Source organism: Mauremys reevesii, linkage group 12 (assembly GCF_016161935.1).
Source record: "Mauremys reevesii isolate NIE-2019 linkage group 12, ASM1616193v1, whole genome shotgun sequence".
NCBI lineage: Eukaryota > Metazoa > Chordata > Testudines > Geoemydidae > Mauremys > Mauremys reevesii.
Genome location: NC_052634.1, coordinates 17,475,365 through 17,491,676, shown reverse-complemented (window position 1 = coordinate 17,491,676; position 16,312 = coordinate 17,475,365).

Sequence of the window (16,312 nt, the reverse complement as noted above, 5' to 3'; positions counted from 1 at the left end):
TGCTCCATGGAGACGGCAGCAGAGTTTATAACTACTGGAATCAGCTATTTCTAGGGCATCTCACAGCTATTACAACCGCTAAAGAGAAGCTGTGGGTATTTACTCAGGACATGTGAATGAACTACGGCTGGGTTCGTGGCTATTATGAGAATGCAGAGTGCCCCATGGGTCGGTAACTCGCGGGTTTTGAACTCCCGCTCTTACAAACGCGGTCTGCAATGGTCATGAATCAACGTCTTTGGCTCAGATCTATTCTAATCTGTACAAACAGAAAAGAGAGTTCATTGTGTCAGAGTGAAATTCACTTGTGCCAGCTGTTTATACGCTCACAGCTGTTACACACTTGCCAACAAAGCCAATATAATCCCATTAGGGTAGCATCTAAGAACCTGTGCTTGAGCCCTTAAAAAAAAGAAAAAAATATCGGAACACCATTTCGGCTCCTAATAGAAAGTGACTGAGTGTCATATACATTCTTGTTGCACACCTGTTCCCCAGCTGCAGGGGAAGGAACCATGATGATGCTCATGCTGAGGAGCAAGTTATTAGCCAATATTCATAACTTCAAATACAAAAATGATACACACATACAGACAGCATAATCATAACCAGCAAATTACAACCTTTCCATAGACACCTTACTTGACCTCCTTTGTACAAGATTTAGTGCAACTATAGGACCTTGGTTGCAACACTGATCTATACGGTCACAGTTCATGTCAATAACGTCACACCTGTAATCCAGACGTGCCCCTGCAGAGTGGGAGACAGGGCTTTGAGTGTTTGTTGCAAATCAGGCAGAGCAGAGACTTGAACGTTGGTTTGCCACATCCTAGCTGAGCACCCACACCATTGGGCTAGTGAATATAAGGGGACAGGGCTACTCCCTACAACACCCTCCTTGGATGATTTTTTTCCCTTTTGGCAAGAAAGGGTTGACCTGGATTAGGCACCTAATTCCAGAAGAGGGGTTGTAGATCCACAGTGACACAGAGAGGCAGTCTCCTCTGGATAAATACTAGATCTATAGCCCAACTGAAATCATACTTAGAAAAGATGGATCGGCTTCTGGCCTTGAAATCCTTGCACTGCATTGGCTGGAATCATGACCGTGAACCAGTAATAAAATGTCTCCAGGAAGTTTAAACCGGAAGTGCTAGAGTTGCCCACCCACCTTATCATAATTTCCTCTAGCCCATATTTCCCTGGTTTGCTTATTAGCCTGTCATATGGGATTGTGTCAAAAGCCTGACTAAAGTCAAGATATAACATCCCCTGCTTCCCCACATCCACTAGGCCAGTAACCCTGGCAAAGGAGAAAATTAGGTTGGTTTGGCATGGTTTGTTCTTGACAAATCCAAGCTATGGTGTTACTGTGGCTTTAAGAGAATGAATAGACTTTCCCAGGTGTCAGAGCTGACAGTTGGTTCCCAAACTGGGGTTCGTGAACCCCTGGGAGTTCACAAAATGTTACAGGGGGTTCTCAGAAAAAAGTTCCCTACTGGCGGACAGAGCTGTCCCTTGGACTTCCAATAGCTATGCAGATCAAAGCAAGCATATATGTCACACTGAGGAGATTTAAATTTCAAAACTCATGAGAAATGGAAAGGGAGGTGGATATTTTTTGCTGTATTGAAAATTAACTAGGTACCTAGCACTGTTTTTAAAATTATTATGAAGAACGAGTTTAAGCTTCGTAACATGTGGTGTTTGGTTGGACTACTCAAGACCTGAATGCTTGTGTAGCAGGAACTTTGAGTAGGCTTCATAAATACCTTCATGCTGCTTCACCTCTGATACTCCTTGATGAAACAGGCTTATTCAAAGTGATACAAGCTACGAAAGTGAGATCTTGGAAGAGTGTTGCTGTTTTCATAATGTAATAAAAATACTGTAATGATAAATAATAGTGTGAATAAACATGTCATTAAAAACAAATTTTATATTTCCAAGATCACTGCTTTTATAATTTATACTCAGGTAAAAGAGAAAATCCCTGGAAATAGTCATTTTTAGGAGGGGTTCGTGAGACTTGACATTTTAGTGAAAGGGGTTCACAGGTTGTTAAAGTTTGGGAACCACTGGGTTAGACAGAAACATTGACAGGAGTTAAGGTGCTCTGTCTGTTAATTGTGTATCTAATAAAGACTATTGTTAAGTTACTAGAAATGAATGGTTATTAGGATTGTGGATTACTTGACCATAAAACAACACATGGTACCAGGAGTGAGGGACCTGATAAAAGGAACTGGAAGAAGTTAAGGTTTTTTTTTTTTGTTTTTTTGTTTTTAAAAGGTAAAAGTTGCTCAGGAGAGAAAAACAAGTTTGAATGAAATTAGATGGATCAATTGAGAGTTCCCACATTTCTAAAAAGGTCAATAAATGCTGCAGAAAACCGGAAAAAGTTTAAAGAAGAATCTGACTTATGTTTGAGGGCATCAGAATCTACTCATAAGGAAGGTGAGCAAAAGATTGCTGTCTTTTTGAATACTGCAGGTACTGAAGCAGTTTCATTCATTTGAGCTTAATGTGAGAGAATGAAATGACTTTGAATTTGCCTTAAAAAAAAAAATGTGTGGAATACTTTTTACCAAAAAGAAATGAGACATTTGAAAGATTTCAGTTTCACTCCAGAAATCAAACAGAGAAAAAGACTTTTGAACCATTTTTAACAGATCTAAAGATAAGAAGTCAGATGTGTAATTTGCAGAATCTAATTGAGTCAATGATCAGAGATCAAATTGTGATGGGTATAAAAAGATATCAGTTAAGAAAAAGACTGTTAGAAGAGCCAGATCTAAATCTAGAAAAAACTGAGAATTTGCCAAACTGCTGAACATAACAACCATTGCCCATTTTAGAAAGACAACACACTGATGTGAATAGAGACTTAAGAAGTAAAAGTAAAAAACAAGTCTATGGAGGAGAAGAGAGTGAAAGTATTAAAGTTAAAATGTATGGACATGGGAAAGAATGTTCTAGATGTGGAAGGAGGCACCAGTTTAGCCAACGCCCAGCATATGGTCAAACCTGTCATATCTGCAAGAAAGAGAATCATTTTGTAAACAGAGAAGTCTGGAAAAACTTAGAAATTTACATTTAGTTCAAAACTTAAAAGTCTCTGAGAAAATACAAAATAAGGAATACAGAGCTGACATTACAAAGGAAGAAAATTTGTTTCTGGGTATTTTGAAACAATCACTGTGAACTACAAGGAGGACTGGACGGTTACATTATCTACTAAAGGAACATTAATTTCATATGTAATAGATACAGGTGCCCAAGCTAATGTAATTTCAGAAGAAATTATAAAATGTCAAAGTAAAACCTGTAGTAAGAGAACAAATACATACTAATTTACAATCTTATAGTGGTGAAAAATTCCTCTTATGGATATTTGTGAATTACAGGCCATAGTTATAGATCATTTAGAAAACAAGATTTGTAGTAGTTTTAGATTTAGAAACATGTTTAGCACTAAATATAATTGGTAGGATTCAGACTATTCATGATTCTGAAACCCTGGAAATAGAACATAAGTTTACAGAGTTCTTCACTGACACTGGTAAATTGGATACAGTGTGCAAAATAGAATTAAATAAAATAAAGAAACCAGTTACACATGCAATCAGAAGAATACCCTTAGCTTTAAAATGTAGGGTACAAATGGCATTGGAAAAGTTTGTTAATTCTGATATAAGTGAAAGAGCCAATTGTGTGAGTGAGTTCATTAATAATAGTAGAAAAGAAAGGTGGATCCCTGTTTATGTTTAGATCCAAAAGACTTAAATAAGTATGTTAAAAGGGAACATTTTAAAATTCTAAAAAAAGGAAGAAATATTTGGACAAATGTCAGGAGCAAAGTACTTTTCTTCTTTCTTCAAATGGATTTTGGCAAATACCGCTGGAACAAGAAAGTCAATGGCTGTGTACGTTTAACACATCTTTTGGACGGTACTGTTTTAGATGATGTACCTTTTGGATGATGTTGAGCACAAGAGGTATTTCATAGAGAAATACAAAAGATTGTTAAAAATCTAGATGGCACACAAGTCTACATGGATGATATAATAATATGGGGAAGAAATACAGAAGAGCATGATTAAAATGATCTAAGTCATTATTTCGAGCAAAAGAAGCAGGATTTTAACTTAACAAAAATAAATGTAAATTTAGCACGCAAGAATTAACGTTTCTAGGAGGAAGAGTGACCAGTCAGGGATTACTGATTGATCCATAATGAATACAAGCCACTGATAATGTTGCTTACTCAAAAGGAGCCATTACAGACATTTTTTGGTATGGTTAATTTTGTAGGAAGATACATTCCTAACCTATCAGAGGGGTAGCCATGTTAGTCTGGATCTGTAAAAGCAGCAAAGAATCCTGTGGCACCTTATAGACTAACAGACGTTTTGCAGCATGAGCTTTCGTGGGTGAATACCCACTTCGTCAGATGCATCCGACGAAGTGGGTATTCACCCACGAAAGCTCATGCTGCAAAACGTCTGTTAGTCTATAAGGTGCCACAGGATTCTTTGCTGCTATTCCTAACCTAGCAGAAAAAAAAACCCAAGAAATTTAAGGGCTTTACTTTGTAAAAATAATCAAGAATTTAAGCATCTTAAGTAACTAATGAAAACAGTTCCAGTATTAAAACTATTTGATAGTAACAGACTCCCAAAATTGTCTTCAGACAAATCCAAATGAGGCCTAGGAGCAGCTCTGTTAAGTATGGTGATCTATGGAAAGCAGTTGCTTATGCATCAAATTATAAATCAATTATAAATACTTTTTATAAATACATACTATACTTATATAGTATAGCATACTATATAAATACTTTTTTTAATTCATAGTATAGTATAGTTTTGGCCTTCACAACATCCCCTGGCAATGAGTTCCACAGGTTAACTTTGCATTCTTTGAAGAAGTACTTAAGAATGGCCCTACTGGATCAGACCAAAGGTCCAGCTAGCCCAGTCTCCTGTCTTTCAACAGTGGCCAGTTGCCAGGTGCCCCAGAGGGAATGAACAGAACAGATAATCAAGTGATTCATCCCCTGTCACCCATTCCCAGTTTCTGGCAAACAGAGGCTAGGGACACCATCCCTGCCCATCCTGGCTAATAGCCATTGATGGACCTCTCTTCCACGAATTTATCTAGCTCTTTTTTGAACCCTGTTATGGTCTTGGCCTTCACAACATCCTCTGGCAAGGAATTCCACAGGTTGACTGTGTGTTGTGTGAAGAAATACTTCCATTTATTTGTTTTAAACTTGCTGCCTATTAATTTCACTTGGTGACCCCTAGTTCTTGTGTTATGAGAAGTAGTAAATAACACTTCCTTATCTACTTTCTCTACACCAGTCATGATTTTTATAGACCTCTCTCATATCCCTCCTTAGTATCTTTTCCAAGCTGAAAAGTCCCAGTCTTATTAATCCCTCCTCAAATGGAAGTCGTTCCATACCCCTAATAATTTTTGTTGCCCTTTTCTGAACCTTTTCCAGTATATCTTTTTTTTTTTTTATGTTGGAATCTAAATCCCCCTCATCCAATACTTCCTTATATTTGTTTTAAACCTGCTGTCTATTAATTTCATCAGGTGATCCCTGGTTCATGTATTATGTGAAGGAGTAAATAACACTTCCCTATCCACTTTCTCCTCACCAGTCATGATTTTATAGACCTCCATCATATTCCGCCCCCACACACACATCATCTCTTTTCCAAGCTGAAAAGTCCCAGTCTTATTAATCTCTCCTCATACAGAAGCTGTTCCATATCCTTAATCATTGCCCTTCTCTGTACTTTTTCCAATTCTAATATACCTTTTTTGAGATGGGCTGACCAGAACTGCACAGTATTCAAGTTATGGGTGTATCATGGATTTACATAGTGGCATTATGATATTTTCTGAGTTATCTATCCCTGTCCTGATGGTTCCTAACATTGTTAACTTTTTTGACTGCTGCTGCACCCTGAGCAGATATTTTTAGAGCATTATCCACAATAACTTCAAGACCTCTTTCTTGAGTGGTAACAGCTAAATTTAGATCCCATCATATTGGATGGGCAGTTGGGATTATGTTTTCCAATGTGCATTACTTTGCATTTATCAGCACTGAATTTCATCTGCCATTTCATTGCCCAGTCACCCAGTTTTGCGAGATCCTTTTGTAGCTTTTCTCCAATCTGCTTTGGACTTAAGATAATTAAGTAATTTTGTATCATCTGCAAATTGTGCCACCTCACCCTTTATCCCATTTCTAGATCATTTATGAACATGTTGAACAGCACAGGTCCTAGTACAGATCCCCGGGACACCACTGTTTATCTTTCACCATTGTGGAAAGTGACCATTTATTCCTATCATTGTTTCCTGTCTTTTAACCCAGTTATAGATCCATGAAAGGACCTTCCCCTTTATCCCATGACAGCTTACTTTGCTTATGAGTCACTGGTGAGGGACCTTGTCAAAAGGCTTTCTGAAAGTCCAAGTACCCCATACCCCCTGGATCACCCTTTTCCACAAGTTTGTTGATCTCCTCAAAGAATTCTAATAGATTAGTGAGGCATGATCTTCCTTTATAAAAGCCATGTTGACTCTTCCCCAACAAATCAAATTAATCTAGTGTCTGATAATTCTATTCTTTACTATAGTTTCAACCAATTTGCCTGGTACTGAAGTTAGGCTTACTCACCTGTAATTGCCACGATTGCGTCTGAAGCCTGTTTTAAAAATTGGTGTCACATTAGTGCTGTGGTAGAGAGGCTGATTTAAGTGATAGGTAACATACCACAGTTAGTAGTTCTGCAATTTCATATTAGAGTTCCTTCAGAACTCTTGGGTGAATACCAGCTTGTCCTGGTGACTTATTACTGTGTAATTTATCAATTTGTTCTATTGAGACCTCAGTTTGAGAGACAGTTCCTCAGATTTGTTATCTAAAAAGAATGGCTTACATCTGCAGAAAAGGACCTAGGGGTTACAGTGGACAAGAAGCTGGATATGAATTGACAGTGTGCCCTTGTTGCCAAGAAGGCTAATAGCATTTTGGGCTGTATAAGTAGGGGCATTGCCAGCAGATCAAGGGATGTGATCATTCCCCTCTATTCGACATTAGTGAGGCCGCATCTGGAGTACTGTATCAGAGGGGTAGCTGTGTTAGTCTGGATCTGTAAAAGCAGCAGAGTGTCCTGTGGCACCTTATAGACTAACAGACGTTTTGGAGCATGAGCTTTCGTGGGTGAATACCCACTTCGTCGGATACACTCTGCTGCTTTCATCTGGAGTACTGTGTCCAGTTTTGGGCCCAACACTACAAGGATGTGGAAAAATTGGGCAACAAAAATGATTAGTAAAAGCAGCAAAGAGTCCTGTGGCACCTTATAGACTAACAGATGTATTGGAGCATGAGCTTTCGTGGGTGAATACCCACTTGGTCGGATGCATTCACCCACGAAAGCTCATGCTCCAATACGTCTGTTAGTCTATAAGGTGCCACAGGTCTCTTTGCTGCTTTTACAGATCCAGTCTAAAACGGTTACCCCTCTGAAAAATGATTAGGGGGCTTGAGCACATGACTTATGAGGAGAGGCTGAGGGAACTGGGATTATTCAGTCTGCGGAAGAGAAGAATGAGGGGGGATTTGATAGCTGCTTTCAACTACCTGAAAGGGGGTTCCTAAGATGGTGGATCTAGACTGTTCTCAGTGGTAGCAGATGACAGTGTGATGTTGTGCAGCCTATATGGTTTTATAAAAATTTAATAAGTGAATATAATGCAACTGGAATATGCTTCATGCAAAAGGTCTCTATAAACTTTGTAATGATAATTTACAAATCTACTGAGTGTAATCATCCTATTTGTATAAATGTACCACTCTTGTCTCTGAAATTAGAAATATGAAATATAACTTTGAGGGCCTATTGTAATTATGTAAAGTGTGGGTCATTAATGGTGGTTTGGAATCTTGATGACTCCCATTATCTAGGACCATTGTCTGCAAATGGCTCTGTTTTACCTGCAAGTCTTCCTGTATACGTGTGTGCTGGCAAGTGGATAATGAAGTCTTGCAGTGACATGTGATCATGTCACCTGAATTGGAATCCATCTTTAACCTGGTGTCTTTCCACTGAGAAGGAGGTGGGGGAACTCAGAGAGGGATGAAAGGATTCCCATCTTATGAAAAAGATATATAAAGGGGTGGAAGAGAACAAAGGGGGATAAGAGCCATCGTGAAGAATCCTATAGCTACCACCTGAGCTGGAACAAGAGCTGTACCGGGGGAAAGAATTGTGCCCAGGCCTGGAAGGTGTCAAGTCTGAGTTATAAAAAAAACGTACTGAAGCATCTCTGAGGGTGAGAGTCTATATTCAGTTTGATTAGACATAGATTTGCACATTTTATTTTATTTTGCTTGGTGACTTACTTTATTCTGTCTGTTACTACTTGGAACCACTTAAATCCTACTTTCTGTATTTAATAAAATCACTTTTTACTTATTAATTAACTCAGAGCGTGTATTAAAACCTCGGGGGAGCAAACAACTGTGCATCTCTCTCTATCAGTGTTATAGAGGGCGAACAATTTATGAGTTTACCCTGCATAAGCTTTATACAGGGTAAAACAGATTTATTTGGGTTTAGAACCCATTGGGAGTTGTGGCCTCTGAGTGCTAAAGACAAGCACACTTCTGTGAGCTGTTTTCAGGTAAACCTGCAGCTTTGGAGCAAGTAATTCAGACCCTGGGTCTTTGTTGGAGCAGACGGGAGTGGCTGGCTCAGCAAGACAGGGTGCTGGAGTCCTGAGCTGACAGGGAAAACAGGAGCAGAGGTAGTCTTGGCACATCAGTTGGCTGCTCCAAGGGGGGTTTCTGTGATCCACCCTGTCACAGACAGAACGAGGAGTAATGGTCTCAAGTTGCAGAGGGGGAGGTTTAGGTTGGATATTAGGAAAAAACTTTTTCACTAGGAGGGTGGTGAAGCACTGGAATGGGTTACCTAGGGAGGTGGTGGAATCTCCTTCCTTAGAGGTTTTTAAGGTCAGGCTTGACAAAGCCCTGGCTGGGATGATTTAGTTGGGGATTGGTCCTGCTTTGAGCAGGGGGTTGGACTAGATGACCTCCTGAGGTCCCTTCCAACCCTGATATTCTATGATTCTCACACGGCTCTATTCATGTAACTTCTCTGCAATGGCCTTGTTTCCCTTGAGTGCTCCCAACATTTTTATGGCTGACTTAGAACAACACTTCCTTAGCTCTCGTCCCCTTATGCCCCTACTCTACTTGTGCTACACTGATGACATCATCATCTGGACCCATGGAAAAGAAGCCCTTGAGGAATTCTACCATGATTTCAACAATTTCCATCCCACCATCAACCTCAGCCTACACCAATCCACACAAGCGGTCCATTTCCTTGATCACTTATTAGCACAGTAGTATCGTCGCATAAACATCACCCTATACCGGAAACCTACTGACCGCTATACTTACCTACATGCCTCCAGCTTCCATCCAGGACACACTACACGATCCATTGTCTACAGCCAAGCTCTAAGATACAACCACATTTGCTCCAATCCCTCAGACAGAGACACACCTACAAGATCTTTATCAAACATTCTTAAAACTGCAATATCCACCTGCTGAAGTGAAAAAAAAACAAAAACAGATTGACAGAGCCAGAAGAGAACCCAGAAGTCACCTACTACAAGACAGGCCCAACAAAGAAAATAACAGAACGCCACTAGCTTTCACCTTCAGGCTCCAACTAAAACCTCTCCAGCGCATCATCAAAGATCTACAACCTATCCTGAAAGATGATCCCTCACTCTCACAGATCTTGAGAGACAGACCTGTCCTTGCTTACAGACAGCCCCCCAACCTTAAGCAAATACTCACCAGCAACCACACACCACAGAACAAAAACACTAACCCAGGAACCTATCCTTGCAACAAAGTCTGATGCCAACTGTCCACATATCTATTCAAGTGACAACATCATAGGACCTAATCACATCAGCCATGCCATCAGGGGCTCGTTCACAGTGCACATCTACCAATGTGATATGCCATCATGTGCCAGCAATGCCACTCTGCCATGTACATTGGCCAAACCAGACAGTCTCTATGCAAAAGAATAAATGGACACAAATCGGACATCAGGAATCATAACATTCAAAAACCAGTAGGAGAACACTTCAACCTCTCTGGCCACTTAGTAACATATTTAAAGATGGCAATTTTGCAACAGAAAAGCTTCAAAAACAGACTCTAGGGAGAAACCACTGAACTTGAATTAATATGCAAACTAGATACTATCAACTTGGGCTTAAATAAAGACTGGGAATGGCTGAGCCATTACACACATTGAATCTATTTCCTCATGTTAAGTATCCTCACACCTTCTTGTCAAAAGTGTCTTAAATGGGCTATCTTGATTATCACAACGAATTTTTTTTTTCTCTTGCTGACAATAGCTCATTTTAATTAATTAGCCTCTTAGAGTTGGTAGGGGAACTCCCACCTTTTCATGTTCTCTGTATTGTATATATATCTCCTCACTATACGTTGCATTCTATGCATCCGCTGAAGTGGGCTGTAGCCCACAAAAGCTTATGCTCAAATAAATTTGTTAGTCTCTAAAATGCCTCAAGTACTCCTGTTCTTTCACCACTTCTGTCATCCAGTGGTGCTACTGATCTGAAGCAGGAAGACTGCCCAACAATCTACTTAATTTTTTTGTTGTTAGTTTTTGAGTCTTTGACTAGTTGCTCTTCAAATTCTTTTTCGGCCTGCCTAATTGTACTTTTACACTTGACTTGCCAGAGATTACGCTCCTTTCTATTTTCCTCACTAGGATTTGACTTCCAGTTTTAAAGGATGCCTTTTTTTGCCTCTCACTGCTTCTTTTACTTTGTTGTTTAGCCATGGTGGCACCTTTATAATCTTCTATGCTTTTTTGATTTGGGGTATATATTTAATTTGAGTCTCTGTTATGGTATCTTAAAAAAAGCTTCCAAGCAGCTTGCAGCTATTTCACCTTTATGACCGTACCTTTTAATTTCTGTTTAACGGGCTTCCTCTTTTTTCTGTAGTTCCCCCTTTCTGAAGTTAAACGCTGCTGTGGTGGGCTTCTTTGGGATTTCCTCCCTACAAGGGTGTTAAATTGCATTACATTATAATCGTTATTACAGAGTGCTCAGCTATATTCATCTGTTGGACCAGATCCTGTGCTCCATTTAGGACTAAATCAAGAATTGCCTCTTCCTTTGTGGGTTCCAGGCCTAGCTGCTCCAAGAAGCAGTCATTGGTGGTGTCTATAAACTTTATCTCTGCATCCCATCCTGACATGTACCATGTCAATATGGGGATATTTGAAATCCCCCAATATTACTGAGTTTTCCCATTTTTTGTAGCCTCTCTGATATCCCAGAGCATTGCACAATCACTTGTCACCATCCTGGTCAGGTGGTTGGTAGTATATTCCTACTGCTCAACTCTAATTATTGAAGGATGGAATTTCTATCCACAGACATTCTATCATACAGTTTGATTCATTTAAGATTTTTTATTAATATTTGACTCTATGCTTTCTTTCACATATAGTGCACACCCCACTCCCGCAGCACAACCTACGCTGTCATTCCGATATATTTTGTACCTTGGTATTACCATGTCCCATTGATTATATCACTCCACCAGGTTTCTGTGATGCCTATTATATCAATATCCTCATTTAATTCCAGGCACTCAAGTTCACCCGTCTTACAATTTAGACTTCCGGCATTTGTATACAAGCACCTATAAAATTTGACACATTTTAGCTATCTGTTATGTGATGTAAATGAATTGGATTCTTTCATTGGACTGCCTCTCCAGTTCCTACCTGTACTTTATCAATTTCTGCCTAGGGAGATTGTGGAATCTTCATTAGTGGGGCAGGGGACAGGATTAGATGACCTCGAGGACCCTTCCAGTCTTACGATTCCATCTTCTTCTCTTTACTAAGATGTAGAGCAGGGTCGGCAACCTTTCAGAAGTGGTGTGCCGAGTCTTCATTTATTCACTCTGATTTAAGGTTTCGCGTGCCAGTCATACATTTTAACGTTTTTAGGTCTCTTTCTGTAAGTCTATAAATATAACTAAACTATTGTTGTATGTAAAGTAGATAAGGGTTTTAAAATGTTTAAGAAGCTTTAAAATTTAAAATTAAATTGAAATGCAGAGTCCCCTGGACCCAGGCAGTGTGAGTGCCACTAAAAATCAGCTCTTCTGCCACCTTTGGCACACGCCATAGGTTGCCTACCCCTGAGGTAGAGAAACCCCCGAGAGGATGCCATGTCATCTTCTGGAAGGAGGGTCCCAACTATGGGATTGTTTCCCTCTGCTCCACTTTTATGTTCTCCTTCCCTGAGACTTTCACCTTCCTCAGCAGCACCTCAGGCGTGGGACCAAAATAAATAAAAATCTCATCTACGCATCTCTCTGTCTCCATTAGCTCCTCCAGTTCAGCCACTCTGGTCTCAAGAGCCCGTGCTCGGTCTCTGAGGGCCACGAGCTGCTTGCACTGAATGCACACGGCACCTGCCCACAAGGTAGATAATGGTACATGCTGCACTCAGTGCAATAAACTGGATAGCCCCCACTCTGCTGCTGGACTCTGCCTGCATGCTTTTTACTCCTGTAGCGTCTTTGCTGGGTTTTTTATTGCTGGGGTTGCGGGGGGGAGGAGATATTTCTTGGCCTAAGTTTAGAGCAGGTTAATCAGGTGTATTGGGCTCCTACACTCCCTCGCAAAACTCCCATTAGTTGCTCCTGTTCGCTAGCTCCTCTGGTTTCTTAGGAGTGGGCTTTTTAACTCCCGGTTCTCCCTGAGTAGCCCCACCCCATGGCGAAGGGCTAACAGGTGCTCAAGGGATTAGGGTTCAAAGCCTTGTTAAGAAGCTCTCAGCCGTACCTAGCAGGCTGCTAGGCTCAGCACATGGCCCCCCCACACAAACAGACCACACTGTAAACTTCAGTCAAGCAGCAAACACACAAACAGGCGACAAACTCACCGCAGGTGTCAGGTGGTCACTCCTCCTTCACCTGGAGAACTCCCTCGCACAACTCCCGTTAGCTGCTCCCGTTTGCTAGAGAAAAGCACAGCGCCAATCTATCGGCCTTGGCGAGAGGTCACAATCCAGAATGCTTGTGATCATTGGAGATATAACATCTGGAAACTCCAGCTCAGCAGCTGTGATAACCATTAACTTTTAACGTCTGCCTGATGTTTAGTCATCAGGTTTATTATTGCTTTAATGAATTTTAATGACAATACTTCATTATTTGATTTCCACAAGATAAACCAGAACGTCAAGTGCAATTCTGCTTTAAAAGGGATTCTGGCCAAAGGTCCTGGTGGGTATGTCAACACTGCAGCGACGAGCAAGCTCAACCTGGGTAGACATACAGAACATCTAGAAGAGACAGATGCCTCTGGTAGCTGGCAGAAGGGGGTATAAATAACTCAGGGGAGCAGAGGTAAAGGACACGTGGAGAGCTTTTGCCTTCTTAAGTAGGATGTAGATCCTTCGTTTTGTCTACAGCACCTAGAAACTGAAACCATGTGCTAAAATCTAATGTAGCAAATATGGATTATGGTTTTAAAGCATGTGAGGGCCTTAGGTGTGTTTAGGACTCATATTCCAAACAAGGCCTCAGGAGTTTGGACGCTCCTCAGGTCCGTCAGTTTCCTAGATCCTGTTACACCATCAGGATTAGCTGATCTGAGCTGGTGAGCTCTGAAATCATTGCCTCTGCAGCGTTCCTTGTCCCTCGCCCATCACCCAGTGATAAGTCTGCTGTAGGAGGCTATTAATTTGTCAGTATAGGCCCTTCCGCAGGTGGAAAGTCCCCCCACCTCCCTCTGTACATATTCCCTGCATACCTTCTAGCTGAGGACCCCTTGACTATAATGGAACTGTTCTGACCAGAACAGGAGCTGAAGTAGAGACACGGGGCTTCTATATATATGACCCTGAGCATCCAGGAGATTGCTCAAGATCCATGGGGTGAAGGGATCAGATCTCCTGCTCTTCCATGTGATGGTAGCAGGTGCGGGAGGTTAAGGGATGGAGAGAGACATGCACATGTTGCCCCCTCATAGAAAATTTGGAAGAAACTCCAGGGGCCTCAGTTTTCTTCTGCTCTAGGAGGGAGCAACCATCTGAAACAGAGCCTGTTCCATCAGAAGACTGTACCTTAGTCTTATTTGCAGTGCTGTGCAGCCATTTATTTTCCTGATAAGCTTTCAGTTTCATGCAGCCCAGCTAAACACAAACCCGCTAAGCGTCACTCAGCGGCAGCAATAATCACCTTCACCCCTTCCTTCACTCCTAGGCAGGGCTACAGGTGCATTGTTTTGCCTGCAGCACCTCCTCTTGGCTACTAAAAGCAACTCCTAGGGCTTTTGAGCAGGCAACCAATGCTTCCCCCCTTTACCTCTGCTCCCATTTCACTACGGCTGCTGCTGGGCCCTGAGCAGTAACACGTTCTACATGCAGGAGGCAGCCACGGTGCGAGACAGGGGCAGAGAGATTTAGGAAAAGGAACCTGTGGGAGGAGACTAGACTATTACAGAGAGAGGCAGGGAGAAAGCCAGGTGGGAGCAAAGACCACGCTTAAGAAGAAAAGATAGGAGAGAGACTGGAACCAGGAGAGGGAACAAAACAATCCAGGAACTAACGGGGAAGGACAGACTTGTGGCTAATATACAGGCCCAGGACGAAGGAGAGTTGGGTTCTTTTCCCAGCTCTGCCCTTGACTCTCGGTGCCTTAGTTTAGTCGTCTGAAGATGAGGGAGAATGATACTGACCTACATTTCAAGTAGATGGAAGCATGTTAAGAGTCTGTACATCAGTCTGTGGAAGAGACAGGCCCCGCACAACAAGCTGCTCGCTACACCTGCTCCTCTCCAGCCAGGCGACACAGGAGAAGCTACTGAGTGCTTGGCAGCCATGTGAAGAGCTAATTGGGGATTAGCCAGTCCATCAATGGGGAATAGGGTGAGGCCTCAAAGCAAAACTGGCAATTGATGCAGGTTTCTTTACATCATATGAGAGAGAGATGTACTTGACATGTCTTATGAGTGAGTGATTAGCTAGCCAATGGAACAAGCAGGAAATTATAGACAGCAGAGTGCCCATGGGGCATTTAATATGTGGAGGTATGGGAGGGAGCTAGAGGACACAGACAGAGACACAGTCCTTGTGCCTCTTCAAAGGAGCTGGTCAAATTCTTTTGGGGAGATCAGTCCCTGCTCCCTCCTATGGCAGCTACTAACCACCCAGAAGGAAAGGGGGGAGGAGGTGTGTGATGGCTTCTCCCCAGTGGCAGAGGGACCACTCCCCAGAGGGAATTCTGGCTCCCTCAAAACAGAATTCCTCCTGGGGAGTCCACTCTGCACCACTCCTCGCCAGCATGTAGGACAGCATCCACAGCACGTGGAATCCAAACTCACCCTGTTGCTGGTTCTCTTTACACACCACAGAACAGCCCAGCTCAAATCGCCCCCCACCCAGCTTCCTCCCTCCCAACCAAGCCTGTGGCCTCTCTAAAGTGCCAGAGAACAAGGCAACTGCCCCAATGAGAGTCAGATGACACCCCCTAACCTTCCCTGGAAGTAGGGCATCTTTCAAGCAAACACTACAAGACTGCAACATATTCCTACAGGAAGAGGAGGGTTTCTGACCCTGCTTTATAAATGGACTAAATCCAAGGAGAGGATGCACCAGTGTCTCCTCTTCCCAACACACAGGGTTGAGTATAAGAATATTCTGCTACCTGATGGAGCCATTTGCAGACAGCAGAATGAGAATGCACAGTATACACGTGGATACGCAGCCTGGGAACTCTTTATTGCCAGGATCTAATAAGAGAAAAACCCTCAGTGCTCTGTACCCTGCAGAGAGGAGAATATGGGATTGACAACACAAGAGAATTGGGTGTTTTGTTTCAACAAACATCTCACCGCCTCCTTCTCTTTGGACTTCAACTGGAGAAGCTTTAGTTTTTCTCCCTCATGGGGCAAAAGCTGAAGATGTTGCAGATTTGCACCTCTTTTCTGAACAGTTCGTTTTATAAATTAAAAGCTGCAAAAAAGCTTTCTGGGCAGACACACTAACAGAACACGGATTGTTGAGATGGTGGAGCAGGGAGGGAGGGGAACCCAGCCATATCCAGGCTATCCCCCACTCCCTCCCCAGTTTAGAGACTCGTACAACATGAAAGCATGCACAGCTACAGCTACAGAAGAATCCT